The sequence below is a fragment of the Schistocerca piceifrons genome, chromosome 6 (assembly GCF_021461385.2).
Source record: "Schistocerca piceifrons isolate TAMUIC-IGC-003096 chromosome 6, iqSchPice1.1, whole genome shotgun sequence".
Lineage (NCBI taxonomy): Eukaryota > Metazoa > Arthropoda > Insecta > Orthoptera > Acrididae > Schistocerca > Schistocerca piceifrons.
In genome coordinates, this window is record NC_060143.1 from 109,675,194 (window position 1) to 109,682,741 (window position 7,548).

Below are 7,548 nucleotides of genomic sequence, written 5' to 3' on the forward strand. Positions count from 1 at the left end.
CGCGAGAGTTCTGCGTTCTTGTTTCCATCTGCTTCTTTGACCACAGGAAAGTCTGACTGTTTTCTGTGAGAACAGTTGCATTGTGTTCATGCATAGTTCGGTGTCTGACCACACTTGTTAGCACTGGTCGGAAGTCTGTATAATAATCACTCCGCTGCTGTGAAGACAAGTGCTGGCACGTCTGATTTCTTCACTGGATCAAAAGATGTCTGACAGGTTTGTGACATATCACCCTACTATACAGCATCTATGTGGAACTTACGATTAGGAACGCTCTTGATAGATGGACTAAATGCGTCTCAACTGGAAAAAGAATGCAAAAGGTTGTGCTGAATAACTCAAACAATGCCAGAAAATTTTAATGACTAGAATAAAATCACAAAGGCAGTTCCACAGTGGTTATCTGAAAATGTACTTACCCTAAATTTAGAAACAACACACCACTTTCATTTCTGTACAACAAATAGAGTCATGCTAAGAACTGATGTAGCACATGAACAGGAGTCACTAAGTAGGATAGAATTCTCCAACTTTTTTAGGTATATACTGACGGAAACTTGAACTGGAAGGACCGTATTACTGAACCTCTCAAACATTTAAGTTCAGCTACTTTTGCTCTTCGTATAATTGCTAATCTTAACAACAAACGTATCAACCTCCTGACGTGTTTTCCATATTCCCACTCAATAATGTCGTACGGAATGTAACTCATCACTTGGAAAGTGTTGATCACACAAAAGCGAACAATAAGTATAATATACTATGTTCACTCAGGGATGTCATGTAAGTACCTCCTAGAGAAGCTACGCCTTTCTAATTGTTCCGTCGCAATATATACACTACTGGTCATTAAAATTGCTACACCACGACGTTGACGTGCTACAGACGCGAAATTTAACCGACAGGAAGAAGATGCTGTGATATGCAAATGATTAGCTTTTCAGAGCATTCACACAAGGCTGGCACCAGTGGCGACACCTACAACGCGCTGACATGAGGAAAGTTTCCAACCGATTTCTCATACACAAACACCAGTTGACCGGCGTTGCCTGGTGAAACGTTGTTGTGATGCCTCGTGTAAGGAGGAGAAATGCGTACCATCACGTTTCCGAATTTGATAAAGGTCGGATTGTAACCTATGGCGATTGTGGTTTATCGTATCGCGACATTGCTGCTCGCGTTGGTCGAGATCCAATGACTGTTAGCAGAATATAGAATCGGTGGGTGCACGAGGGTAATACGGGACGCCGTGTTGGACCCCAACGGCCTCGTATCACTAGCAGTTGAGATTACAGGCATCTTATCCGCATGACTGTAACGGGTCGTGCAGCCACGTCTGGATCCTTGAGTCAACATATGGGAACGTTTGCAAGACAACAAACACCTGCACGAACAGTTCGACGACGTTTGCAGCAGCATGGACTATCAGCTCGGAGACCATGACTGTGGTTACCCTTGACGCTGCGTCACAGACAGGAGCGCCTGCCATGGTGTACTCAACGACGAAACTGGCTGCACGAATGGCAAAACGTCATTTTTTCGGATGAATCCAGGTTCTGTGTACAGCATCATTATAGTCGCAACCGTGTTTGGTGACATCGTGGTGAACTCACACTGGAAGCGTGTATTCGTCATCGCCATACTGGCGTATCACCCGGCGTGATGGTATGGGGTGCCATTGGTTACACGTCTCAGTCACCTCTTGTTCGCACTGACGGCACTCGGAACAGTGGACGTTACATTTCAGATGTGTTACGACCAGTGGCTCTACCCTTCATTCGATCTCTGCGAAACCCTACATTTCAGCAGGATAATGCACGACCGCATGTTGCAGGTCCTGTAGGGGCCTTTCTGGATGCATAAAATGTACGACTGCTGCCCTGGACAGCACATTCTCCAGATCTCTCACCAGTTGAAAACGCCTGGTCAATGGTGGCCGAGCAACTGGCTCGTCACAAAACGCCAGTCACTACTCTTGATGAACTGTGGTATCGTGTTGAAGCTGCATGGGCAGCTGTACCTGTACTCGCCATCCAAGCTGTGTTTGCTCAATGCACAGGCGTATAAAGGCCGTTATTACGGCCAGAGGTGGTTGTCCGGGTACTGATTTCTCAGGATCTATGCACCCAAATTTCGTGAAAATGTAATCACGTGTCAGTTCTAGTATAATATATTTTTGTCCAATGAACACCCGTTTATCATCTGCATTTCTTCTTGGTGTAGCAATTTTAGTATCCAGTAGTGTATTTTTTGCTATTGAAATTCGTCATAAGTAATCCCTCAAAGTTTGAGAATAACAATGATGTACATACCTACAACACTGTAGGGAAGAAGACCATTTTGACCCATTCTTAAAGCTGTCACTGTCTCAGAGAGGAGTTCGATATGCAGCAATTAAAATTTTTTGACCATTTGCCCAATAACATAAAATGTCTGACGGGCAGCGAACTAGTTTTATATCTAAATTAAAATCATTTCTCAGGTATCCATGTAAAAAAAAGAAGAGAAAAAGACCAACTACAAGGTACAGTGGGAATAAAATGACAACGTGTTCATTAATGTTAACGCTAATCATGTATACATACCCTTAAACTCACTCGTTCCACATCATTTCGACATAAGAGTCGCTCAAATGTTTCGTGAAACATGTAATTATCTAACTAAATACCTGCTGAAAGAATTATTCACAACCTCCGATTAGCTGATTACAATGTGCTTTTAACCAGCAGCGAAGATGAATTAGCTGAGGTGCTAAACAAAGCAAAGGGCGTTAGTCTACCGTTTGGATTAGACATAATCTGAGCAGGTCCAAACTCACGATATCTGATAGAGGAACACGGGTCCAACTCACACTATGATTAAAGGAACTGGAAATCATGCATTGTTTCATCTATCTTGTGAGGACCATCTGTGACACTGGAAGTTATGAGGATATAAAAAGACGGATTACACTGGGGCGAGTGGGCAGGAAGAAACTTCCTAAGGTCTGGCAGAACACAGTGACAACGATCAATACTGAAATCTGGTAGGTTGAAAAACTCGTGATTTCCGTCTTCTTTTAAGGCTATGAATCATGAAAGTTACAAGCAGCATATTGATCAACATAAGCTTTGGTGCTGTCGCAGGATGTTGCGCATAAAGTGGGCCGAAGGAAGAAGAACTGTATCTATTACTGAACAGCTCAATACCTCTACGGCCTTTCTTCTCGTGTCAACCAATCAATTCTCCAGTTCTTCAGTTCTTTGGCAACATTATGAGAAGAGATAGATAAAAACTAGAAAAAATAACCATGGATGGGCAGATGGAGGCACGAGAACAGGTGGGAGGAGGGGGACGAGAAACAGCGAGCAGATGGACAGATCAGATTAATAAGATCTCCATCCTGCCTCTTCAGCAAGCTTTTCTGCTAGCTGTCTGGTATGGTGACGCTTCATTCATGGGGTCACGACCCTCAGCAAGGATCACATCGTCTTGTGACGATCATGACTCTTTTTTTCTATGATGCTGGAAAGAGGCTTCAAGTAGAACTTGTGTGATGTAAAATCTGCGTAACTTGATCAAATAGTAACATGATAATAGTACCGAAAACCACAGTCCCTCTTACAGCAGATAACATCTGACAACTGAGTGCCCTGCTGTACAAAAATATTAGCAAACCAATGCGTCAGTTACGGTTCATCTGTTGACCTTTGCACCTACGCACCCCAAGCTCTTGCAGTCCTAACTCATCTCCTACCAACTACCTCCTGTTTCTTGATGCTACCCAACACTCACCCCACGTCACATCTCATACCACTTCGTCTCCAATCTCATCAGCACTCATATCCCTTGCGTACAAAAAGTTAGCAGGAGCCAACAGCAGCATCATTTTCGCAAGATTCAAGACTGCAGACATCAGCCAAGTCTCACCCAGTTACAGACCATTGTTTTTATGTATGTGTAGGCGTCATATTCAGAGTATGAATGGCGGCGAAATGACTGCAACTGCCTGCCTCCTAATGGAAGATCTAAAATACACATAAACAAGAAACAATAAATTTCATTAAATTTTTCTGGGTTATAGACCGTTACCTGTACCACAACTTATTTGGCACAAGAATTGCATCCAGATTTCCTCTGCTCGTGGAAGTCTACGAAATTATAAAAGATACACTGCTCGCCATTACAATTGCAACATCAGGAGGGTTGCAGATAAAGAAATTCTACTCATTGTGTTTTAACAAATGTAGCAGGAAGTATATATGATTTAATTGGTAGTCGAATATGGTGCGTAATTAACTACTTAGAGTGGCAAAAATGCATCAAACACGTCTAGGATGATAGACTGAGGTATGTCATATCATTTTGCTTCAAGTATACCTCAGAGTTCACCAATCGTAAATGTTACCCAGTGGTGGCGAGACAGTCTCCAGAAATTTTCAGTGGGTGGCAACAGTCTAATACCCTCCATATCGGAATATGTCAGGATGTTACGGGCAACATGAGGTCTTGCAATTTCTTCTTGAAAGGTAATTGTAACAAAGTGGTAAGGATGGTTCATTAAGTGGGTTACTCGTAGAAACATATATTACGACAAACAACTTAGCATAATACAATCGGCACAAGCCTTCCTTCGGTTGGCTCAATGTGAGAAAATAAAGAGAGGGAAATAAAGTACTGAAACTAAGGTTGTTAGGGGCAATAGCAAAGTTTTAAAAAGAGAAGCCCAAGCGTTGTCACCAACTCCTCCCTCCCCTACACAAAACTGCCCTCAATGAAATTACCCTCCATAAAATCCTCTCAATATTACTCCCCTCAACAATACCACTCTCAACAGACTTCCCTCAATAAGACTGTCATGAATGAGATAACTCTCGGAGGGATTGCCCTCAATGAGATTTCCCTCAATAAAACCCCAATCAATGAGACCACCCACAATGTGACCACCCCCAATGAGACACCCTCATTGAGACAACCTTCAGTGAGACAACCTTCAGTGAGACAACCTTCAGTGAGACACCACTCAGTGACATAACGCTCATTGAGTCTACTTTGAGTGAGCCCACCCACAACAAGATGCCCCACTAAGACCAGAAGCAATTAGACCACCCTTAATGAGAGCATCCTCAGTGAGACCATACACAATGAGGCTGTCCTCAATGCAGGTGCTCTCAGTGTGACTGACTTCAATTCAGTGTGTCTGCCCTCAATAAGTCCTTTATCAATGAACCCCCATCAACGAGTTGCCTATCAACATGACCCCCACCAACGAGTCTCTGTTCAGTGAATTCCCCCCCCCCCCCACCCCCCACAATTAGGCTGGCATTAACGAGACTACTAGCATCAAGATCTTCAATAATAAGACTTTCAGTAATAATAGTTCCAATAATAATATTTTATTAGTGAGACTTTCATGAGTAACACATTCAGTAATAAGACATTCAATAATATGGTTTTCAGTAATAAGCTAGAGATTGCCAGAGCAGGTTAAATATTGTGCAAGACAAAACCTGTAAAGTGTCTGCACCCCAGAAGAAATGTCTGTCGCGACGGAGGAGCCAGAAATATCGCGACAAGCTTGCTGGTTCCGTTGGGGAGCGGTCGCCGCCTCCCACTGACGGGAAAGCTGACTGGGGCGGCGCCGGACACGGCGGGCCTGGCTGGGATCTCTGCGGTGAGCGATACGGCCGACAGGGCGGCTCGCCGGCCAGCCAACTTCATCCGCCCTCGCTTCACCTCGCCCCGGCGCGGCTGTAAACATAATCCCGGAGATTAAATTACACCTCAGCCCGGGATACAGGGTGTTAGCCGGCAGGCCGGAGCAGCGTAAAAACTGTGCGCCCGACTGACCGTGGCGAACGCCGCGCCCCGCTGGATTACCTGTTATCTGGCCGCCACACCGCTCACCGCACGCCAAACAGCACAGCACAGCCACAGCACCTGCCACTGCTCGGGCCGCAGTTTCGCGAGTATCGGTCGCTCGACGTGTCAGTGTGCGAACGTGAGTGCGCTGCGTGATAGCAGACCAGCGTGGCAAGCTCCTCATTCGTGATGTCACAAACTACTACCACAAGATTTCAGTCCAATTATATGAAGACCAAAGGCACGGGAATACGGTTTACTTCACGTACCAGTTGTTCGACTGGTATTATGGTTTTCCTAAATTGTGCAAATCTTTTCATTTATACCCTACGTGGGACTTTGAGCAATTAATCCAGCACAATTTTTTCCCGGGCAATTTCGGTTGAAAAAATGCAACATTTATTGTGAGACATAGCGGAATACTCCCGCTTCAGCCGCTATATTTTCGTGAAGTTCCGATAGTCGTCAGCTCCATACATAGCCTTCAATGTAGGGTTTGCAACAGAGGTGCGCACCATTAAGTTTATTTTGGCGGAGCACCAAAGCATCACAGATACTCATGACCGCTTGCAGAATGTCTACAGATAGCTGGCAGTGGACCAAAGCACGAATGAGTCGGTGGGCGAGGCGTCTGTCATCATCGTAACAATGTCGCGCAAACCTGTCCAATCTCCCGTGTGCCAGGCGGACAAAGCTGTGACTCCTGAAATGTTGGAACGTGCAGACACACTCACTTGCGGTGATCGATGGATCACAATCAAACACCCCGCTGCTGATCTGGACGTCTCTGTTGATGGCGCTGAAGCACTCGTCCACTCAGATGAAATTGGAATTTTATATTAATACCTTCAGCTGCTGACGGGCGTTGATATATATCAACGGGGACAGGTGAAAATGTGTGTCCCGACCGGGACTCGAACCCAGGGTCTCCTGCTTACATGGCAGACGCTCTATCCATCTGAGCCACCGAGGGCACAGGAGACAGTGCGACTGCAGGGACTATATCGCGCACGCCTTCCGCGAGACCCACATTCTCACCTTATATGTCCACACACTACATTCGTAGTGTCCCTATCCAACACACTCATTATTCGTGGAAGACAGTTCTCACCAAGTCCCGCAAGAGTTCGGGTAATATGTGTGCATCTGCACACAAGAAGGTCATAGCCGGTACTGCCAGAACTATGTACTTATATGTATATGGTGTCTGTTCTTTCATACATGTCCGAAAAAAAAGACACCTTATCCAAATAAATGTCCACGTAAAGGTGTTACCTGCTGTGTTCCTCGCCACATTACAGGAGACCATAAAGAACAACGAAGGACTATCCGTGCGGAATTCCCTGCTCATTATGAGGCTAAACGTAACAATTTTTTGTCGAACATCATCACAGGCGATGGAACATGAGTTCATCACCTTCAACCAGAAACACTACCTCTCCTCCGAAGAAGACGTTCAAACCCGCAGCCTCAACCGATAAAGTCAGAGCGACAGCCTTCTGGGACACTGTAGGGGTTATTCGTTGTAATATCCTCCATCACGGTGCAACTATCATCCTCTGAAGTGTATTATACTGCCGTTAGGAAACTGAAGAAATTACTTCAGCCGGTTCTTTACCACAAAAAAGCAAACGAAAATTTGTTTCGTCATGAAGTGTACACAGCCGAGGGGAGCTCACAGAACTTAATTACACTTTTCTTTCTCAT

General features: G+C 44.9%; 1 non-coding gene across 1 annotated transcript; it reads right to left on the bottom strand.

Moving 5' to 3' along the window:
* Positions 1–6,740: 6,740 nt before the first annotated feature.
* Positions 6,741–6,815, bottom strand: Trnat-ugu. The gene has a single exon. It is a non-coding gene; the product is annotated as a tRNA-Thr (tRNA).
* Positions 6,816–7,548: the final 733 nt, after the last annotated feature.